Source organism: Artibeus jamaicensis, unplaced genomic scaffold (assembly GCF_021234435.1).
Source record: "Artibeus jamaicensis isolate MK-2021 breed Jamaican fruit bat unplaced genomic scaffold, CSHL_Jam_final contig_384, whole genome shotgun sequence".
NCBI classification, from domain to species: Eukaryota; Metazoa; Chordata; class Mammalia; order Chiroptera; family Phyllostomidae; genus Artibeus; species Artibeus jamaicensis.
Window position 1 is genome coordinate 21,040,126 of NW_026521810.1, and position 24,953 is coordinate 21,065,078.

General features: G+C 34.2%; 1 pseudogene; it reads right to left on the bottom strand.

The window, feature by feature from the left end:
* Window positions 1-747: 747 nt before the first annotated feature.
* On the bottom strand, window positions 748-913 carry LOC119059741 (cytochrome b-c1 complex subunit 10-like; annotated as a pseudogene).
* Window positions 914-24,953: the final 24,040 nt, after the last annotated feature.

A 24,953-nucleotide genomic window follows, 5' to 3' on the forward strand; every position in this document is an offset into this window, starting at 1 on the left:
GTGAAGTGTACAGAAAGCATATTTTTGAAAGAGCATAAAAAATTGGCTTATGGATGGTAAATCACTAAGGTTCCAAAATAAATATAATTCCATAGTGATTTTCAGACTCAGGCTCCAAATAAAGATGACATTACACAATTGTGATATTTAGTGACTTGGCATTAGAAGTAATGTTATAAAAAAGTCTATTCCACTGATTATAAAAAAATCAGCATTCAAAGTTGCTTGTGTAATATAATTGCTTATGTTTCATCACGCAGTGGTTTTACAAGTATATTTTTATCATCTGTGGTTACAGAACAATTTGATTGTTATTTTTTATAAGATTACCACGAGAATGTAGGATGTAACTAGAAAATACCACATCTTGCCCATTTATGATCTATTCCTGGTCAGCAACAAGTTTACTGGTAAAAGAGCACACAAGAATGAAGCTGAACATTCTACTTTATAGGTGACTATACACCTACTAGTGCACGTTAAGATTGTCATAAGTTCTGAAATGAAATGACGTAGCCTTAGAAAAATTTTTTCAGGTTTCAGAGCAAGTTTTTTTTTTCAGGTTTCATGATGCAATGCATTCATGCATCAAAGTTATTTTCAGAAACATTCAAAGTCCCCAGTTGTGCTTGTGGATCCCCTCATGATCCATGCTGAGGGCTGGGGCTGTTCCAGACTTGGCAGGTGCTGAGATGGAAGCTGTCAGCACCACCAGTTACCAGAGGGGCCTGAGGAGGGTCAGTTTAATTAGTGACCCTCCTTAAACTTGCCATTGATGTAGGGTGCCCAGTCCAGAATCAGCCAGCAGGCCCACACCAGCCCCACAGTGCCCAGAGCACCCCACATACCCGCTGTGGGAATCCAGTTGCTGGCCAGGTTCATGTAAACATGGACCCAGCAACTGGCTCAGCATTGCTATGCAGTTTGCAGCTAAGGGTGACCTCCACCTTTGAAAATATCAATAATGTTCCTAAAATAAGTCACGTGTGACTGGATTTTGAATGAAAATTTCCTTATAAAATAGAGAGCTTGGAACAGAAAGTGTGTGTGCATGAAAGAGAGAGAAAGAGAGAGAGAAGGAAAAAGAGAGGAGAGAGGCTAGCCTGAGCGTGTCCATTGGCCAGACTTGGAAGACAGAGTGTGTGGAGCAGTGCATGAAAACTATTGTTATGGGCCAAGGGTCTATCACGCTTGTCCATATAACATTAACATTGAATTTCTGTTACCTACAAAGAAATTGAATTTCTGTATGCTACCTACAAAGTGGTCAGGGAAATACAGTCTAGCTTTTTGACCAGGAGAAAAATAGACAGGGTTTGATAACATGAAGCAGTCTTCATCACTCTTGTCATCTAAAAGTACCTGGGAAATTATTTTTTTTAAAGAGTAGTGTGAACAGAATATGTCTCATGTGCTGGCTTACTTTGGGTAAAATCTCAAAGTTACGTGTCTTCAAAGTCACCACATGACAAATATCCAGGCTTGAGAATGATTCAATATGAAAACAACTCTTTCATATGCAAATATAAATTAATATAACAAATAGCCCTTTGGCATAAATTAACTGTCTATTTTCAGTGATTAGAGTCATGTGCCAAATTTTAGGAAGTAGTTATTTGATTCACTTTGACATGAAACCATTTAATAAATCATGATACAAATTATTGTTAACTTCAAAATATTTGACAGATAAATATTCTTTCAAAAGATTTCATGTAAATATAAAATAAAAATAAGGATATACTCTCCTGTGAGAAAAACAAGTTTAGACATCCAATTGTGACAACTAGGTAAATCAAGGGCCAATTATTTACATTGTAGCAGATTTATAGTAGGCATCTATTCACCATGACTCTTTCCAACCCAGATTTATTAAATATGATTTTAATAACACAATTTTAATATTTTGTACTTATGTACCCCTTATGAAAGAATGATATGTAGTGCCATAAATTTGATTCTTGAAGCGTTAATTATCTCATGTTTTCTATCATATAAATAAAAAAAACAAAGCAAAACTACATGGTAAAGTAGAAGAATGTAAAACCAAGCAGAATTTATTTGAAAAAATCATTTAAAATTCTAGTCAAAATACTAGAACACTGAATCCAACAAGAATCTATGCTATATGATATATATTAATTATATGGCATATGTTTACATTATATTATGCTATATATTATATATTCATTATATCATATTATGTTATACTAGGCAAACTACATTGCATCATTGCATTATTTCAGAAATGCATGTTGGTTACCTGTATAAAATAAATCAATGTAATACAGCACATTAATACATTACAAAATACAGGAGGAAAAGTGATTGATCATTTCTGAGGATGCAGAGAATGCATGAAATAAAATTCAATACTATTTCTAATAAAAGCTCTTAACAGAAAATGAATAGAAAAGAACTTCATTATTCTGTTAAAAGATATCTTAGAAAAATCCCAAGTAAACATTATTGTGAGCAATATAGAAATGTACAAACTTTAACTTAAAAATCAGAAAATAAAGATTTCACTAATATCTCTTTCATTTATCATTGTGAGGGCATAGAGTACTTAGCAAGAAATAAAACATCAAATGCAATATTTGTAAGAATCGGAAAGAAACTAAACTGCTAAAAATATAATAAAAAGGGATAAAAAGAGCAGTGTCTATAAAGGGACAGTCACCTATAAAGGAGTGCCCATCAGACTGTCAACTGATTTCTCAAAAGAGACCTTACAAGCAAGAAGGGGCTGGAAAGAAGTATTCCAAGTCATGAAATCCAAAGACCTACATTCAAGATCACTCTATCCAGCAAAGCTTTCATTTAGAATGAAAGGGCAGATAAAGTGCTTCTCAGATAAGGTCAAGTTCAAGGAGTTCATCATCGCCAAGTTCTTATTATATGAAATGTTAAAGGGACTTTCCTAAGAAAAAGAAAATAAAATATATGAACAGTGAAAGGACAGCAAACTCACAGTTACTAACAACCATACATAACAAATATGAAAGATAAATATTTTAGGGATGTAAAATCTTACCAAAATGATGCATGGATTTAATTTTGTTATTAAATTTTGGCAGAGGTTTGAATGGAAGTTAACAATCTTACTCTAAAATTTATATGACAAAGATGGGGCCAAAAATTTTAAGATACTCAACAAGAAGATTGTGTGAAATTCCAGGCATAGATTTTGGCCAATAACACTCATTAGACTGCCTAAGTTAACACACACACAAATGTAGAACTTTAAAAACCACAGATAATATGAGAGAAGGAAAGAAAATGAATGATTATTTAATATAAATATGGTGATACTTGTTTGGCATATAAAAATAATATATAAATACTTGATTCAATCCCTATATCACACACAAAACAATTCTAAACAGATATTCACATTTCCAATAAAATTATTGTTTAGAAGAAAATGTCGAAAGCTATCATTTCATTGAGGATAAGAAATATGGTTTTCAATTAGACACAAAATAGGATAAGCATAATAAGCATACATTGATAGGATAAGCATAATAAGCATGCAATATAATTAAGACTTTAAGATTATTCAAATATATCATAAGAAAACAAAAGTTATGACATCGGGAGTTATGTGCCATACAGGTAATCATCAAAATGTAGTTTCTTTAAAAATACGAATACATACTTACATACATACAAACATATCTCCTGCAAGTAAAAAAGAATGCAACCCAAGAAAAATATAAGCAAAATACAAAATCAGGCACTTAAAGAAAATATGAACTACCATTCATAACTAAACGTGAAATGACCAACACAAATGAAATTTACCTCACAATTTTGGGAATCAGGCAAGTGTAAATTAAATCATACTCACAAAATGCTATTGTCCACTATTAAAATAGTAAAAATTTAAGTCTGAAACTTTAAATAATTGAAGACTGTAAAAACATCTCTATTTGCTTAGAATATAAATTAAAAGATTTCTTTCATAGGCTACTTTTGGCATTCTCTTACATGCATTCTATATGCACCAGGCTCACATACAAATATGTTCATAACATCATTGTGTATAATAGGAAATTGTAAATAACTAAAAATATTGGGTTGATTAAAATGTTTATTTTTTTGTATGATGGCTCTAGTAGTATTTAGTTGTCTTTAACTTCATTCAAATCAATTTTGTCACTGTGACATGTCATATCAGCATGCATTTTAAAAAATTATCAGAATTGGTGAATTTTTGTGCTTCTGCTTTAATATTGAAGATGGAAGAAAATATTATGCTTTAGTATTCCAAGAAAGGTAAAAACCCAACTCAAACACAAGAAAAGACTTGTGCAGTGTCTGGAGAACGTGCTGTGACTGATCAAACCTTGTCAAAAGTGGTTTGTGAAGTTTCTTGGTCCAATTAACATTTTGGCCAAATAATTCTTTCCTGTGGGGCTACTATGCATTGAAAGATGTTTACCAGCATTCTTAGCTTCTACTCTCTAAAAGTCAATAGCTGGAGATAGCCAACATACTCAAAATATCCAAAACAATAAAATTATGGATGATAATGGAAATGTGTCTTTTATTTTATGGAAAAAAAATATGGACTTTTTAGCTAATGCAATACACTGCTTGGGAAAAAAATGAAATTAGGTATTTTTACATTGCATAGAAATATTTATAGTTTTACACAGAAAAATAATAATTGCTAAAATTGAAAGATGTGATAAGCCCTGGCTAGTGTATTGAGTGTGGGCCTGTGAACCAAAGGATCACGATTCGATTCCCAATCAGCGAACATGCCTGGGTTGCAGGCCAGTTCCCAGCAGGGGACACACGAGAGGCAACCATACATTGATATTTCTCTCCCTCTCTCCTTCCCTTCCCCTCTAAAGATAAATGAATAAAATCTTAAAAAAAGAAAAGAAAAGGAAGATGTGACAAAGAGAAAGTTTCAGAGGAAATCGTACAGAAAGCTAAAAGTTATACATATAAATGACATTGAAATGTAAACAATATAGTTTAAAGACACATGCATGTGCCAAGAAATTATGAAGAAAAACAAGAATACATTTTAAAGTTTCAGGTGAATAGGATGAGAGTAGGAGCTTTAATAAAATGGTCATGTTATGTTTACCTTTAAAAAGGATGTTTATAAGTTTATATTTGTGAGGTAATTTGCAATATCTGTTGTTTACATTTTGTCTTATTCATTTAGCTATGAGTATAGTACAATGTCTGCATTGTGAAATATGTGGGAATTCTTCAGTGACTCATTACAAAGTTAATTTTTTTAACCTTTTGAGATGCATATTTGATTTACTTTTTATTTTTATAATATATTTTATTGATTATGCCATTACATTTGTCCCATTTCCCCCCTTCACTTCCCTCCACCCTGCACATCCTCTCCCACCCATATTCCCCCTTTAGTTCATGTCCATGTGTCATAAGTTCTTTAGCTTCTATACTGTTTCCTATACTATGCTTGCCCTCCTCCTGTCTATTTTCTATCTACCATCTATGCTACTTATTTTCTGTACCTTCTGCCCCCTTCTCCTCCTCCCACTCCCCTGTTGCTAACCCTTCATGTGGTCTCCATTTCTATGGTTCTGCTCCTGATCTAGCTGTCCGCTTAGTTTGCTTCTGTTTTAGGTGTGGTTCTTAATAACTGTGAGTTTGCTGTCCTTTCACCGTTCATATTTTTTATCTTCTTTTTCTTAGGTTAGTCCCTTTAACATTTCTTATAATAAGGGCTTGGTGACGATGAACTCCTAGACAAAGTTAATTTTTGTAATTATTACAAAAATATGTAATATTTAAAAATGTGTATTCTGTGAGGGGTGCACATTGTTAAATAAAGGTTGAAATTCAGTTAGAAAATCCTTTGAATAGTTTCTTACTCTTCATCTAATTCATCTAAAAAGCTTTGAGAAATTTAGTTTGTATTGCTGAATCCTCCATTTTCGTGGTGAATGTTTTTCAATCTTCAGACACTCATTTGTATCAGTAGTGCATATGTATATATGTATATGTATGCACATATATACATATACACACCCATGTGTATACCCACACACATATGTGCTTAGGTTTCATAGCAAAATAGAGCAGAAAGCAGAGAGAATGGCCTCCTCCACTATAATGATACATTTGCTGCAGTCAAGGAACTTACCTGGTGTAAAGCCTGTGTCTACGTTCATTTTTTACATACAGATGTCTAGTTAATAGAACACCATCTGTTGACCCTTCTTTATCTTGAAACCTGATTTTTAGGATAAAACAGATTAATGGTCATTGTATCCTCTTGATTCAAACTTTTCTTCAATATTTAATTATAAAGAAGTTCCAAGACTTGTCTGATAGTAATTTGAGAAAAGTGAATATAATCAAAGAGGGCTTGGCTATTTTGTAAAATAATGGATGAAAAAATACCTGTAATGAAAAGCAGGGCAGAAGAATCATTTTTCTTGGCATACAGTCAGAAAAGAACATAATACAAAATGTAAATAGATGACTTATAAAGACAAAAAACTAACAGAAAAATAATAATTTGGTTTTTATTAGATAACATATGAACAAAACTATTCAAAAATATAACAGCAATTTTTTAATATTTTGTAAGAAAATTGTATTTAATTTTGAATTCCACAAATATTTATTATGAAGTAATATGAAATGATCCTCAATGATGTAAAGCCCAGAGAATTTTAACACAGCTGAAGGGAAAAAAGAAAGTAAACGAGCAAAATAAAAATAAATGTTCAAAATTATATGTGGCATATAAAATCATAAGCAAATAATTCAAAAATAGTTATGGAAAAGCCTAAATTGGGTGATTTTTTCTTTAATTATTTTTATTGATCAAGTACAGTTGTCTCCATTTCCCTCCCACTACTCTGCCCCACCCACCCCTGTTCCCACCCTCAACCCTGCCTGCCTTTGGCTTTGTTAAAAGACATAGATTCCCAGATGCTTTGGTGGAAAATATTTCTGGAAAATAACAAGAGAAACACTTAAAATGTTACCAAAATATTGTGTATAAAAACATGGGAAAAGAAATGCCAGAGAGAAATACCTAATATTATAAAAAGTACCTGTATTAGTTTTATTTTTAACTCTACAGAGGTCATGGTCAAAATATATAGCATAGGTCAAGTGTGTCTGTGAAATATGTTCATTACTAGTATGTGCTGAAATACATAAACAATGTAAAACACTGCAAATTTGCATTTATTATACTTATATAATGAAATATATTTAATATATTTTAAAATTTATTTTCAGTTCAATCTAAAAATTATTAAAGAAATATAAAAGCATCAGAAATAAAAATTGTTCTTTTCAAATATCAGAACCTGGATATTGCTAAAAAAAATACAACCAAAAATTGTCTTTAAAATTAAACATTTTATGAACTTAATTCCTGGGTATTCATTATGTGTGTACACAAATGTATGTGTGTACATTTGTCCTAGAATCAGATACACATAAATTTACTATATAAATAGACTCTAGACATACTATATATTGAGAATTCTCTATGGATTTAAAAGACTTTACATATAATCATTAATATCAAATGATATTTTCTTCGCTTGTGAAACCATAGCTAGTGTATTTTCCTGTCTATATTGAAGTTATTACATTGTTTTCAATCTTTACCCTGAAAATTTTCTATTAAAAAACACTAATCTCTATTATACATTTAAAATTTTATCTTTGTAATTAAACTTTTTTTTAAATTTAGTAAATAAAATAGAATATTAAATTTACAGGCCAAAAAATTACCTACAAATTCATAATGAAATAAATTTAATTCTTGATTTAGAGACTTCCAGTAATGTATCATTTAAAATATAATCAAAATTATAATCATACTGCACACAATTTTGTAAAGTGTTTCAAATAAGAAATAGTTAACTGTATTTCCCTTTCTTCTTGCTTCTCACAGCTGGTACCTGAAGGGCAGTGGGTGCTCATTGAGGACATGACTGCTGGTTGACCCTCCAGCTGGACTCGGCAGTCACAGGCTCCTCACCCCATGTCCTCGGAATGTGTTCCCATTGCCTTCTCTGTACTAGAAGCTGCACCAAGAACACAGCCTCTCTCCTCAGTCTCTCCTTGCCTTCTGTGTAGAGGGTCACTTTGCAAACCCACATGCAGCTCTAGCTAAAAGTACATACTTAAGCCATTCATGAAGTTGTCTGAGTGTAAATTTTATGTTTTTTTTTATTTCAAGAATTATATTTACTTACAATTTCATGACTGCTCATTTTGACATATAAAGAATTTTAGTTTTGAAGCAATAGATTTTCCCCTCATCATTTTGAAAATGTCCCTCTCTACATTGATTCATTACCATTGGTGCCTCCAATGACTTTTTATCAAGATCAACTTATTTAAGTAGGGGTATCATTTCACCAATTTTGACATAAATGCATTGAACAAATTTAATACATAGTTTTAAAAGTTCTTTCAATTTAGGAGCATGCTCCTCTATAGATATTAGTTTGGTCTGTTTATCTATTGTTGAACTACCCTGGTTCTAGTTAGGAGTTTCATTTATGTTTCTGCTTTTGCCTGCTCTAACATTTGTATCTTAATTGACAAGTTATCATTTAATTTGTGGTAAATTTTATATATTATACTCCAATCCTAATTATCTTTATTTATTTAATCTTTTCTAAATGGTTTATCAAAGACTGAAACTTTATTCATGATTTTTCCATACAAGTTATTTTATCTTTAACATTTCTATTTTAGTTTTCCTTTGTTTACTTTTCCATTGTACCTTTATATTTTAACATGAAATTTAAAAAAATGTCTCACTGTAAATGAAGTATAATTTTAATATCTTGTATGTAAGAATAGTAAAATTAGAGTTCGTTTACACTCTCAACCTGTTTTAACACATTCCATACATGAATTGTTTAACCAATAATATAAATAATATTAGTATACATTAATTAATATACAGTAATGTATATTTACAAAATCAAATTACCTGTATTGAAATCATTTATTTTCAAGAATTATTTCATTGTTAGTATTTGCTTTGAAATATTTTAGAGCATATGGAGACTTTGTATCCACTATCATGGCATTCATATATCAATAGCTTATTTCCTTCATTTTTATTTTTATTAATTTTGGAGTTATATTTTAGTACTTATTTATTTCATGAGAGATACATACCTATTGTATCTTTTGATTCTTTCACTATCTTAGCATTACTTTGTTTTCAGTACACACATAAAATTTTGCATTAAGAAAATTATAAAATCATTTACATTTTCTCTCAAAATTTTGTAGTCATTTCCCAATATTTTTTTGGCTGGTCAGCCTTTTATGGAAAAAAACTTAAACCATGCTTTGTTTTTCCCTATGGATATATCCTTTTTATATATTATTTCTTGTCAGATTGCTTGTCAGCTTTTATTAAATGCAACGTTTTGAGATGGAAACATATACAAATATGTAGGTATATATTAATTTCACCTTTTCTTGCTTCAGAAAATATCAGGGTGTCTGACGGCCCATCATCTCTTTCTGACTGTTCTTCATTGGGTAAGAGTCAGATCACATTCACACTGTAGCTACTGCACTGTAAAAAAAACATTTAAATTCTGATAATTAATTATTCATAATTTACATAAAACTTTTCTTAGACACTTAGAAGCTAACAAATAAGAATAGAGTAAGATACATTAGTTTGAAGATGGTAAAGGGTTTTTTATGCTTGCTTATATGTGATACAGATTCTTAAACAATTATTCGTAATATATAAAAATTAATAATGATTAAAATTATTTTACTGCATATTTATAATCTTATCTGAGCATATAGAGAATATAACTCCTTGCTTGTGTTTTCAATTAAACTTTTGTATTACTGTATTTCCAACACTAAGAAATTAAAAGTAAACTTTAACAATATGAAAGAATTTAGGAAGCTTTTAATATGTAAAACAGAAATTATTACTTTTCTCACATTTATGGTAATTGAAGGTCAAACAAATTAAATCTATGGAAAGCTGTATTTGCCACAGAGAGTTCTAAGTAATAATGTTTAAGCCAAGTTCATACTATACTTGTCAGGTATTTTATTTGAACCCAGAATGGTAAAAAATGTTACTCAAATGGAAATTTTAGGGGTTATACCACTGTGACTAAAGCATTCATATTTAATTTTATAAAATTCAAACTTTTTAAAAATTTATTTTATTCTTTTAGTTCCTTTAAAAAATACCTTCTGGTTACACTTTAATTATTTAATTGATCAGTGATTTTCAACCTCTTTCATTGTATGGCACACATAAACTAATTACTAAAATTCTGTGGTACACTAAAAATATATTTTTTCCAACCTGACAAAATAGATAGGTACAATTTTGATTCATTCACACTGAACGGTTATTGTTGTGTTAGCTATTGTCATTTTTTTAATTTGACAATCTAAAACAAAAGAGATCAGTGCCCCTGACTAGTCAGGTATTGCATGTTTCAAAAATTCTTGCAGAACACTGGTTATAAATTGCTATACTCAAACATGCCCTGTCTTCTTTATAAATCACTTCAAAACAGAACTCCAGGGTTGTTTCATTCAGAGTTTTATTATTTTTTATTTTAAACACAGTGAGTAAAATTTAGTTTTAAAAGCCCTTGCTTTTATTTTCGTTGTCATTGTCAGTCTTTGAACAATTCACTTACTTTTCTCTCAGTTGGCAATAGTGATGGAAATAATGACAATCTTCTATAATAATGATCATGAGAACAAATAATTTTTGTAATGACAGTCTGCACGTAGTAAAGAAATATTCTATAGAAAAGAAATCTATTATCATTATTATGTAATTTTCTTGGATGTAAGGCTGTGTAATCATGAGACACTTTTATTTCTGGTTCTTCTCAAGGACTGCTATGTGACCTAATATATGTTTCTTAAACCATCTACTTGTCAGACTAATGGTAGAATCAATGTATGTTTCATATTTTAGAAAAAATTTTGAGAAAATTATGGGGTTTGAGAATGACTCATTTTCCTGTTCTCATTTCACAAATTTTTCCTGGTATTTGAAGAGACTTAATTCATTGCATGCAGATGAGAAATGCCCACTACTATTTCTTCAAATATTTTTTTTCTTTATTTGCTTTATTCTATCCTTTGGGAATCCTTACGTTAACTGAATTAGTTATCTTGCATATTCTTTTAACACTCATTAATTTAATCTTTTGTTTTAATTTTTCAAAGAATTCTCTCTCTTAAGTCAATTTTGTACTTTATTCTTCTGATATGCCACACTCATTGCATTAATCTAGCAGACATTCTTTTTTAATCTAATAAAACTGTATTCACAATTTTTTCTCATATTCAAATTTATTGAACTGTTTGCTTTTAAAATCTTTATGTCCTATAAAGGACTGACTGGAACTAAATATTCTAAATTACTTTCTTTTCCTGATTGCAACCATTGATTCTTATGAGGTGCTAAATCATTAAATATTTTTCTATTTTTTTGTATTTGCAGATAAAAGCTTATATTTATAGTCAAGTGACATGTGTTTGAATAGAATGTGGGGTTCATGATTAAATACTTAGTCCATTAGATATTTGCTCTAAATAGTAATTAAGTTTCTTTCTTCTTTCCTTTTTTTCTTTTCTTTTTCTTCCTTCCTTCCTTCCTTCCCTTCCTTCCTTCCTTCCTTCCTTCCTTCCTTCCTTCCTTCCTTCCTTCCTTCCTTCCTTCTTTCCTTCTTTCCTTCCTTCCTTCCTTCTTTTTTTCTCTCCTTTCTTTCTTTATTCTATTTGATTAAAATTTTTGCTTCTTAAATTATTTTTTCTGGCAAAATCTTATTTGAACTGATATGGAAATAAAGGGTACACACATATGCACACACACTTGTAAATATGCACTCTACCAAATACATGATCATAAAATCCTGTTTCTAGAATCAATTCAAAAACTTTAAGAATGCTATTTGCTTGAATTAAACTTAATTCTTCTCATTATTCATTTATTGTTGAGCATTTATTGACTGCACCATGATCACAGACCTCTTCTTTATGTCACTGTGTTTCATACATCCATAAACAATAGAAGTGATATTTTGAAATTCAGAATTAGGTAAGGATTTATGAAAACTTACCACCATACTGCTATAACCATGACTTCTGAAATGATGTTTTTACTAAAAATAATGTTTCATTCCTTCCCAATTTTACAATAATGAACTTATTTTACTATGGAAGATGGCACCTTCAATTAAAAAAATTAACTCTTTAACCACATTCTATGAATAAACTTATTTCAAAATATTAAAAGCTAATAAAATAATAAATAAAAAGTATATAAAATATTTCTTGTGGATAGAGAAAAAGAATGTATGAAATTAAATTTAACTTAATTAAAAAACTCTAAACCTTCTAAAAGGGGGCATTAATTGTGTCAGACCCTGTGTGTGAGTGTGTGTATGTTTGTGTATTCTAGAAAGCCAGAAAGTTAACATGTAGCCTATTGGTATGTATAACATTTAGAAGCTAAAGTTGAACACAAAGTAAAAAAGCAGAGTCAATAATATAAATAGTCAAGTACATACTGAGTCATGATATTCGAGGGAAAAAGAAAAGCAAGCAAGGAGAATCTCTCATAAGACAAAAAAATTATTGCTTAAAGTATTTTTGCATTTATAAAATGAAGGTCACTGGCAGAAAAGACACTCCAAATAATTAGCAGTTATATAACATAGACAATGACTGATCAGGCACTGGTTGTAAAGTAAAAGCAGGGCACTGAGGACCCTTGTTATGAAAAGCAACCCTTTAGTTACAGTTGTTGAAGAGTTGAACACAATGGCACATGAGGCGAAGATAATGGTGAAGGGTGAGACGGGGGAGAAGTTTAGATTGGGAGTTGTCTCAGGGCAGAAGGACTTTATTATTTTAGTAATAATTATGGACATAATAGTACTTCATATCTAAAGACTAGATCTGGTGATTGGTTATTTTAGAAAATACCTTATTCAAAAATTGATGTACTAAAGATTATAGTAGACTAAAAAGTGAGTAATTTTTTATTGTAATATTGATAGATTCTTTTTATATAGTATGGCTAAAGAGACAGTTGTATAACTTGATACAGTGGAATGAAGTTGTTTTGTTTAAGAATTGTTTTAAAACCAGTGTGACTGTCCATATTGAGAAATAGGGAAAGCAAACAAAATACGATATATCCATATGATTTTTAATTATTTTATTGTTGTTCAATTACAATTGTGCACATTTACCCCCATTTAATTATACTTAAATGATTAGCCTTAAAAGAAGACAGTTTTTCCTTTTAAAAGGAGCTGAGGGTAAAAAGGTGAGTAGAGAGGAAGATTGATTTGAACAGATAAAATGATCATTATGAGGAGTAAGCATAAGCTGGCCAGAGACCTCACTGGATTGTCAGGTTAAGAAATTTCATCATGAATTTGAAGCTGAATTAATTAATCATTTTCATGAATTTATGTAGAAATTTCATCTCTGTACTGTAATATTTTTAAACTTTATAATTCTTTAATGCTTCAGCATCCTCACCTACTCCTTATGTGCTCCTCACATGTCGTTCCCTGCGTGACATGTCCTGCTTCCCTTTTCAGGACTTGTGAATAAAATAAACCTCTTTTCCTTTCATATGCCTCTCCATGGTGTTGCTGTGTGTCCACACCAGACTGATCATCAAAAACAAACCATTTTATGTAACACAAGTATTCAATGGAACACCATGTCTCTTTCTCTTTGGATGCAACCCCGAAGAAATGGGATGGCTGAGTTCATCCATGATTGGGCTGCTTGCTGTCAGAAGCAGTAGGCAGCAGTATAGTCTAGGGCGTTGTTAAACAGTCATTCATTAGTAAAAGCATGGACTCAGGCATTGCGGAAAGCAAAGACAAGTCTTTGAGGGAAAAAATGAGGCATAGCAACATATCTTGGCTTTTCAGTACATTTACTGTTATATTTAGATCGAGTATATCTAATCAAAATGTTGCCACGTCCAGTTCCAGCTCCAACCATGCTGTCTGACAAAGTCCAAGTGTGGGGAATATGGCTTCAAAGAAGCATATTCATTCAGGCCTGGAGGATGTGGCATAAGTGGATATATAGTGTTGATTCTGTTCTTGCTGTCTCTTGGTGTTCTGACATTTACTTTTCTGATAATTTGGAATCTCCTAGAAATGATGGCCATTCTCAGAGCTGATCAACAACTTGGTCAGACTGAGAACTATGTCACCTTGGCCTTTCCCCCAAATAATACTCTCTCTGGGGGCCCAGAGGAGGAAAGGTGCACAATGTCCAGGGAGTCCAAGGGGAAGAATATTTCCTTCCCTGACCCAGTTAAGCAGATGCAGAACAAGTTAATACTAGGTAGCAGAGAGCCAGAATTACCCAGAGCGCTCCCCCAAGTTAATCCCCTCTAATGAAATAGACCCTGAATATCTAAAAGCTGTTGGAGTAACAGCCCCCCCCTTTACCCTGAACAGGAATATATATTAATTAGAATTTAGTAGGCAAAGAAACAGGAGAAGCTTGTTAGATACTATAAACTAAGCACATAGATACAATTACCAAGGAGTTAGAGTCCATAGTACATAGAGAAATATTTTGGACAGAAGGATAGATAGCTAAGTTAGACATCACAAAGGCCTTATAATAAATTTCCTAACCTCTGCTTGGTCTGGCGTACCTTTTGCCCCATGCCAAATTCTAGACCTTTAATAAACAATAAGACATTCAAACTCTGTACATAGAGCTATTTCAAATTGTCTGATTAATGGCTCTCCTGGTCAAAATAATCTTTGTTTATTAAAACCGGACCTATGGGAACTTTCATATTTTTCCTGGTTACCTTTGTATTGATTTTTTCTGCTTAACTGATCATGCTATACGCCTACAAATGTTAGTCACTACCTAAAATGAAAATATAAAAATCTGCTTATACTTACAATAAACGGAACAGCTCTTCACCTGCCTTCAAGCTGTGTAGTTGTCTGATTTCCACGCCGATGCCTACCCTCACCTGTGGGACCCTTGACCCGCTGCAGCCGGACCGCGGCAAAATGTCTTAGCAAAAATATTTCTAAATTGAAATGAACAAAAGTGAGGTAAAAATGTCAAGGAACAACTTTATGTATTTAGAACAAAATTCAAATTTTTAAATTTGCAACTATAGATTTAAAGGGATATTTATCAGAAGGGCTATTTTCAAACATCATAGCTCAACTTGTAACTCTGTAGTAAATTAGCGATTTCAATTATATTGCATAGTGCCAATATTCCTCTGTGCCTATGCAGTTTTCTCTAAACTCCATAAATTAATTCTTGAAAAATTCCTGATAAAAATAGACACTATTGTTTCTTTCATGTAAATTATATAACAACTGGACATTTATTAGTCCATGAATGTTATTTTTCTGTCTATCCCTTACCACTTTTCCCAGAAAATACAAGGTCAGTATTCTTCCTTGGCATTACTTAAGGTGGGGACTTTTAGTGCTTACTTGCCTGCTCCAAAATTTAAACAAGATCCCAAAGATTTTAAATAAATATGTAGATTAAAAATATTAAATGTTAAATATACACACGAGGAAATCAAAAAGATAAAAATAATTTGAAAAGCAATCTCTAAAAAGTGTCGTATCTATATCATCCTAAATTCATTATTTAAAATGGAAGTTATGAAAACTTAAATATACATTAAAAGTAAATGGTAAAAGTGAAAAAATAAAATAAATAGATAATGTTTAAATAAATCATGTATATCTGGAAATAAAATTATTTAAAAAGTATACATGACATAAGTAAATATAGTTTTTTAATGAGATGAAAATTTTTAAATAAGTAGATCATATGAAGATCATATGAAAATCACATGAAAGGAAGATCATATGAAAAATTAGGAATATGTATTAAAATCAAAAATAAAATAAAATCTTAAAAATTAGTAGTAAAAGAAAAACAATCCCCAAGTTTCTTTAGAGCTAGCTGTTTCAAAAATATCAAAGCTGATAGAGTATTAGGAGCAGTTAGAATTTAAGCAAGAGAAATTATTATATCTGTGAATCCAATATCCTGAACAGAGCCAATAGCTCAGATAGAAATATACAAAAAAATCTTAGATCTACAGGCTCTAAATCTTTCCTGCTTAATTCCAACGCCAACCCACCGCCATTTTTGGATTAGCTCTTATACCTTTCATGCGCACTATTCTCGTCCTGCCCCATTTGGGCCCGATGACAGGGCGACGTTTTACGTGACAGTTCTTTCCCACTGGGTGTTGCTGTTACTGATTGTCACTTTAAGAATAAAACAGGAACTAGAGTAAACAAAATTTAAAGTTTAGCCAAGTCATGGAAACATAACAGCGATTATGTGCAAGAAGAAGAATGTTACATTATATGCAGAGTTCAAAAATGATTTTGATTGTTTTTTAATGTGTTATATAACTCTAGAGTTCCCCCAGCAACACTAACATAAAAGGGTCAGGCTGTTGGAAGATAAGGGTGTTTGAAGATAATTTCTTCGTAGAAAGTTGTTTTGCATTATGCATTCCCCGTCCCCAAGCAGAAAGTATGTGTATGAGCGATGGGCTTCTAGCCTCCCACCTCAAGCCCAGCGAGGGTTCTTCAAGTGAAAAATTTAGCAATATTGAAAGGCATTTGCTGAAAATGAAAGGTGTGGAAAACTAGTCTGTTTATTCTTTTCTGAGAAATGCAGAGGGTGAGGATGAAACTATCGGCTTTGGCACTGAGGGAGAGGAATGAGTGGCTCCTGTAAATTGTGCTCTTAGAATTTCTTGAGGGAAAAAAAAAGCGTGGCCCTGGCTGGTGTGGGTCAGTGAATTGAGCACAGGTCTGTGAACTAAGGGATGGCGGGGTTCCATTCCCAGTCAGGGCACATGCCTGGGTTGAGGGCCAGTTCCCAGTGGGGGACACATGAGAAGCAACCACACATTGATGTTTCTCTCCCTCTTGCCTTCCCTTCCCCTCTAAAGATAAGTGAATAAAGTCTTTTAAAAAAAAAGTGTGACCAGTCCATAAATGAGAGGTGTTAACACAAGAATACCTGAATTGTGAACAAAAGGAGTACAGAGAGGAACAAATGGGCCCTAACAGAAGAGAATCTAGATCTGCACTAGTAGGTACAGTAGGAAGTGAGCTACCAGTACAATAAAGAGTACTAAGTCAGAACAGGGGGATCTTACAGGACTAGCTGTGAAAGGTAGCAGTGTCTCCAAAGAGCCCAAGAAAGCATCTTACTAAACATCTTAACTCAGAGAGTATGAGGGAGCCGGGTTACAAGAATGTCAAAGAAATGTATTGCTTTCTAAACCTCCTCTTTTCTCTTTTCAACTTAAGAAGAGGGCTCATAACATCTTGGTTCATTTGGGGCAGAGGTGAGCAGCAAAACAAACAAACAAACAAACAAGAAGATGCCACTCCTACCCCCTACTGCCAGCATTATCACAATAAATTGACAGATAAGTAGGCTACATTTATCACTAATTATTCACTTCCTCAAGGACACTGTCCAGACTAGCTAATGTCATCACAAAGAACATTTTTGATCATCTCAAGCTCCCCAAGAAAAAAAAAAACCCTACTGGTTCCTACTTTATCTTCTAAACTCTTTTTTTCATCTTTGGCTTTTCATAGTTGATTATCTGACTCAATCTCCAGCTTCTTATGATTCCAAAAATATTCCAAATTGTATCTAATGATAAAAATAATCTATAACATATTTAGCCTCATTTCTGAATGTTTTCTTTCCCTTTACTACACTGATTTTTATGGCTTACCAAGAAAAACAATTACTTTCTCCACCTACCTCTTAAATGTAACCAAATCTAATGCCAGGCAGTTGGCTCTCCCTGTTACAGATGCATCCTCTGGCCTCTCCCTGAAAACCTTGTACTTCTTTGATGCAGTTGTCTACAAACGCATTCTCCTGTATCAGTGGATGATTGCTAATTCCAGAGCATTATCCTGTACTCCTTTACTTCTCTTACCATCCTTTTTGAACAGTGCATCATCAGCCTCACACCTAAGTTTCCTGAATTATTTATCTTTAATGATCTGCCCCCCTCTATCCTCTTGACCCAAGATTTTCTAATGTGGGAGCAGGTCTGATACCTCCTGATCACTACCTCTCCCTTCCTTTAGTAACTCCATCACTTGCACATGGCATCTGCATTATAGCTTCCAATCCATCCATCTACCATGTTTTCACAGCCCATACCTTTTTTTATTTCCTCACTTCTTTCCTAGTTTTTGTTCTCCTCAACAAAATCTTCTAAAAATTGTCTTGTACAAACTCGTACCACAGCCTTTCTTCCTCTTACAAACAATGACATCTTCCAAATCATGTCTAAGGTTAACTACTCTGTATCATCACTAAATTTCATTCTATCTAAAATTAACACACCTCTCTACAGAATAATCTCTTTTTTCAATTTCTTATTTCAATGAAAAATATTTACAATGTTAAAGAAAAGAAACAGTGTTTATAATCTGGATTCTTTAGCAGTTGGTTTCTTTTTTCTCATACCCACTTCCATAGTAAAATTCCTCAAAATGTTAAACACTCTTGCTATCTCTACTTCCTTCAGAGTGGAAAATTTCAAAGTCATACCATTCTAGCTTTGCCCCCACTATGTTTTTTTGCATCTTTTTTTCAAGATCACCAAGAGATTTCCAGCTGCACATCCAACTTTAATTCTCATCTTACTCTGCGCAACATTCGAGGGGGAAAAAGTTTTTTTTTTCTCATTCCTTCCTTTCTTTCTCTTTCAACATGTGAAACGATTAAGGATAGAGGAAGAGCAAGTGAGCCAGAATAATGATAAGTTTATTTTAGGATATTTTGAATTTAGTTAAAAATGTGTGTGTAAAAATTGTCTGTATGATAGGCTGTACCTTGGAGCCCCTTGTATGTTTCTAGGGCACACTGATCCCTTGACGACATCAGCTAAATAGAGAGTATATGAGGTTTGCATGTTTTGTTGTGCCTCTGGATCACTCGAGAGCAGTTATACAGCAGAGAATCTCTCTGGTAATGTGGTTTTAGTGTGCATACCACTTAAGTGATAGTTTCACAGGATTTAAGACAAAGTCTTATAGAATCAAAAGCAAGGAAGACGAAGAGGACTGAGAACCAAAAGGATGCAAAAGGGATGCATTGTAGAAGAATCATCATTAGTCTGTAGGAAAGGTTCAAAATACTCAGTGCTCACAATCATGGAAAAAATGAGTAAATTGTAAAAACAGAAACCGTGGGCCATTTCTATTGCACCATAATTGAATTTGTAATCAAATTAGGTTATATGCTCTGGTAAAGTATGTTAATCACATTATATTAATATTTTTACCTTAAGCCACTATTCAAAATTACCAATATCATATTTATTTACATATGTAAGGAGTTATCACTTTATAAGAATTATGAAGTACAGTTAAAAATAACTTCTGTTTCTGATTTTATCACCAGATTACCCCAAAATTGAAGAGAAAAGCAGATTCCAGAGCTTGTTTCTTATTATTTCTGTAATAATAGGACTGTGGTGACAGTCTAATGACACTAGTCCCGGTGGCTCCATTCAGGAACAGAAACGAGAATTGCACATTTTTTAGCAAATAAGCATGCAGTTAATTATAGGTCTTGGCTTTAGTCCGCCTTTCTCTTGCATCTTTGGAGGCTGCATTCACGTAGCTCATTAAAAATAGTTTTTCTAAGAGTTAAAATGTTTGTTTAAAAAATAATGTGTGTAAAAAAATTCACCTACAACTTAAAGAGAAAAAGCTTCTTTCATTGGAAGGACCCAACAATTCTTATGTTTAAACAAGTGGGCAACAAACCCTAACATATTTATTACTGGTGTCGATGTTTGTGTAGTTGTCCAAGAACTCTGTACTGACCACCGAAGCTGCTTTCCACAGGGGTCTCAATGGCTTGCTCTATGTGTGCCTCCCCACACTTTTAATAGATTATAACAGCTTTTTAAATTTTTAAATATGATTGCAGAATGGAATTATTATATAGACAAGAAAGGAGCCTAGTCCATTTTGCCTACTCTTTTATTGTGATGACCAAATATATGAATCTCTGCTTTTCAGAATCAAGGCTCAAAAATACTCTATTTCATAAAACTTTTTCCAAATGAGAGGGAAATTAGAAGATCTGGCAAATCCTGTGATCTTTAACTTTTCAAGTTGCATGTAAACCTAACATGAAAATACACATAACATGTGTATTTTGGCCCAATGTTGTTCAGTGTTTGATAGTCTATGATTGTATCCTAAGAATTTCAGAACTTATTAAGTCAGATGCTAGTCATGCATGCCTAATTTCAGTAGATTTTCTTGACTTTAAATGACAGAAAATCTAGAGATATGGAGAAAGTGGCACCACATGCTAAAAACATAAGTATGTTTATAGAAAAATAATGAGATCACTTCCCTTTCAAAGATGTAAGATCTCTCATAATCCCCTTTCCACAATTCAGTCAAATAAAATCACCTGAACCAACCATATTTCTTATTATGGAATTACAACACTCAGATAAAAATAATAGTATCATTCATATACATATAATATATAATATAATATATAATATATAATAAATATATAATATATAATAAATATATAATATTTATATGGCACTAACCATAACTAGTAGTAGGGAAAGTTGACAGAAGTAGCTAAAGAGTGTACTTGTGCTCATAGGAATCAAAGTGTGATTTGGACATCTTGGTCACCTCTCCGGTACATGCAATTGACATATTCATCCTTGCTGACCCCCAAAATCTATGGGACACATCAGTGGATAATCAACATTTTCAAACTCATAGGTATAGGTAAACAATCCTGCATGCTGTGGCCAGGAACTGTAACAGGGTGTTGAGCTGAAGGTCCCCCCAAATGGAGAAAACCTCCATAACTATAATTTGGGGGATGAAGGAAGTGGAGCAGGACCACTGAGAGCTACTTTACATATCTGAAGAACTTGGCCAGTGTTTGCCAGTGTTTAAATAACATTGAAAAGCTGTGCCTGCACTGGGAGCCAGGGAGATGGACATGACTCTAACCCGTGAGGCCATATAGCTGGAGGGCCTTCCTGACCCCAAGAGAGCAGCTTGGAGGTGGCTTCCGTACCACCTTGCCTGGACTAACAATGGCAGCCAAGAAAGGCAGAAGAAACCTGACTACTGGTAGATGTAACCCAGTGTGGGAGGAGTCGGAAATGGGGTTACAGAGGAAGATCCATGCCAGGATTAAACTGCAGATGCAGCAGCCATGCTGGGGCTTAACCACGTGGTTTGGGGGACAGAGACGGAGGTCTTTTGACCACGTGGCTTAGAACCAAAAGGCAAGATGTAGCATCCACATGGAGCTCTCTCTTGGTTTTAAAGAATGCAGAAGTACTCCCAATGGCTCACCCTGAGAATGAGGTTTCGAGTTAAGAATGGTGATCTAGAGGAGTTACAGACTTCTGTTTCTTTTCCTGAGATACTGTGCCCCTGACTGGCCTGGTTTGGCAAGGGGTGGCAGGCCTGCATGTGTTTGTTTGTGGGTGTTTTAAAGGGACTTTGGGATTTAACAGTGACATTTCATCATTACTCTAAACCTGTGTAACTTGTAAGTAAATAGTTCCTTTCTTTTTTTACCAAACTCTGGCATTGACAGCCACAGCTCATATCGGTGTCAGGCAAGAAGAACCGTAGAGTAACAAGACCCCCAGGGGCACGGGGGATGGATTCTGTAACAATAATGCTGTCCTACACTCCATCCGGCTCAGCATTCATAACACCTAGAATTAAGTAAGCAAGACATTAAATGCAACTTGCATAGCCATCAAGAGGAAGATAAAAATTAAAAAGCTAACAGAATTTACTGTGCAAGATACACATATAGTTATACGTACATGAAAATAACAAAAATAATCATATGGTTAAAGAAAGCCTCACTTACAAAGCAGTAAAATACCTTAGCAACCTACGTGAATTAAGAAAAAAAAACAAGCAGGAGAAAACTAAAGGGTGATGGACACAATCCCTTGTGTCAAATTTATTCTGAAAACTATAATTTATATAATAATCTTTATTCTTGTCCTGTTATGTGTTATCACTTTAACATATTCATTGTAATGGCAAGTTATTTTTTTAATAATGCATAATGCATCAAAGGTATAACTAAAAACGAAAGAATAACCACTGATTTAACATCAAAGCTAAAAATCTCAGTGCCACCCTTTGTTCCTCTTCCTTTTTCACTCATACAATTATTATTTCACCACTTTTGTGAAGACTAACAGAAAAGAAGTTCCTAATAGACATTTTACTTATTATGAAGAGAGCTCCGCACAGACACAGGTTTGGTTAAAGAACACATAATCTCTCTTTCTTATGTTTGCAATAGCACCCTAATACCTCCCCCTGCCACTTCTTTAAATTCTGCCCCTTGCTTGACTTTGTGATCTAGTTTTCATTCTCAGTATTGTATCAAACCATACTTTACCACTGTCAGCAAAATAATACCCCCGTGCCATACCTCCAGCAAAAAACACCCTAAGTCTCATTCCCAGAGTCCATGAATATGGATCTTACAAGGCAAAATGTGAATCTTAGAAATCTTAGACATGTTAGAACACAAAACACATCTTAATTAATTCAAGAATTTGAAATTATATGAAGCATATTCTATAACCACAATTATATGAAAGTTTAAAAAAAATTGCAATTAAAAAACATGAAAAACACTAAAAATATGGAGGTTAATAGCATGCTACTAAACAATGAATGGTTTGCCTTGTGGTGTGGACACAGGCCTGCAGTGTCCCAGTCATTACTGATGAAATGAGACATTCACAGGGACTACCGAGTCCGGTGGAGGAAAAGGGACAGCATGGCTTTTCTCTCAAGGGGAGCAAAAGCCTCAGCCCTTGCCATGACCAGCCTTTACTGGGTTTCTCAGCACATTACCGGATGGTCCTCATTTACTATGCACAAGTTGCTTTAGGTGATTACTTTTTCAGGCAACAAAGGAGCCACTGTTGCTAATCACATCACAGAAGAGGGATATTTGCAAATGAAAAGGACAAAAGTGGTTGAACCCATTACACTGGTCCTAGGAAGGTTAGCATGGATTTTAGAAAGTTACTTTGCAGTAAATGTTTGCCATTGGGGGCTGGGCCTGAGCCATGCAGAATGGTCTCCTACATCTCCCCCCCCCTCTTGTTTTTAATTAGGACTGCTATGGATCCCACAAAGCTTGCTACTTGCTGGTCTTTCACATGACCCCTGGCAAATACTTCAAAGTACATAGAGCATTTAATAATCAGTAAGCAACCAGTGGTTCGAAAGACCCAGGTTCTCAGATTAAGCCCATCAATCATTATCAGGCAGAAATGATCGAATAGATAACATTCGAAGAACTATGTGGGTCTATTTTGAGTCAGGGTCAGATAGCTAAAGGAACATGAAACTTTGGGGAAACAAACTCATTTGGGGCTGGGATCCTTATCATTTAAATTGAGGGTATTAGCAAAGTAGGTTTCATAGGATTTTATGCTTTCTTTCTTAAGCCAGATCACCCCAGGGAACCTGCCCTTTCCAGCACAGGGTCACACCCACCTCCAGCATTGTTTCAGGCTTAGGTGGAGCAGGGGAAGGCAGGCAGCCAATAGATTAGGAGACTTCCTGCACACAGAATGAGGACTCAGTCTACGTCAAAGCCTAGGGGCTAGGGTCCATCACCCTCTTTTCCTACAGCCCCCCAAGTCCTTCCCTGAAGGCCTCCACATGATCATCCCTGTGTTAGGTCACACCTCCCTTGAGGGATCTTACCCGTCATTGGATAACGGGTCAAGCACTGGGGGCCAGGCTGATATGGGAAACTTTGAAAAACTGTTTAACCTTTATTTGCTCAGGCCCCAGGCGCAATAGGAGAGCGATGGGGCTGTCTGGAGAGCAGATAGCCAGTAGGACTGGAACTAGCACCCCCGCTGATAGAACGATTATCACATTCTGCTTCTGTATCCCACGTTTGTCACGTACACAGGAAGACCCCTAATCTATATATTCCCCAAGAATCCTTTGTTCAGGGCTCAGAATTTGGAGATTGACTCCTCTGGGCCTGTGCATGTTAAATAATAAACCTCGTACTCCAGAATCCCTCGGTGTCTGGTTGCTTCATTTTCCTATAACAAGGCAGGGTAAAGTAAAGTGGGCAGAGGCGGTGCTCCTGCCAGGAAGATAAGCTTTGTCTCCTCAGTGGCTCAGGTCCTCATGGCAGAACAGACCCAGATGAAGCAGGTCCTTGGGCTCTTACTCAGCCTTAGCCACAGGGGTTACAGCTTCTGAAACCAGGCAGGGCGGTTCCCAGCATCTAATCTCCCCCCTTTTCTATTGTAAATGAAATTGTGGCTGTTAGCCTGTGAAACTTACTATTTGCTGTTCCTGAATGTGATCTCAAGAAAACAATCTCTATATATCTTAAAGCACAAATAAGTATTAAGACAAAGAGACATCCAAGGGCTGCTAGGACCCAAACTTGTAAATTCAGTCCACTGAAACAATTTTTAGGGTTCAACCATTGAACAGTATGGGGCACCGAGGGGTTGTTGCCCTCTCCAGGAGGCACTTGGGCCTCGGTCCCTGTCATTGGGGCAGGCCCCATCCTTCTCTGTTAGGGGACCCAGGCCCATGAGTGATGGTGTGAGTGTGCAGGGGGGCCTTGTAAACTGTGAAATGAGACATTCACATGGACTACCGAGTCCGGTGGAGGAAAAGGGACAGCATAGCTTTTCTCTCAAGGGGAGCAAAAGCCTTGGGCCTTGCTGTGACCAGCCTTTATTGGGTTTCTTGGCACATTACAGGATGGTCCTCATTTACTGTTCACAGGTTGCTTTAGGTGATTACCTTTTACAGAAAACAAAGGAGCCAAAA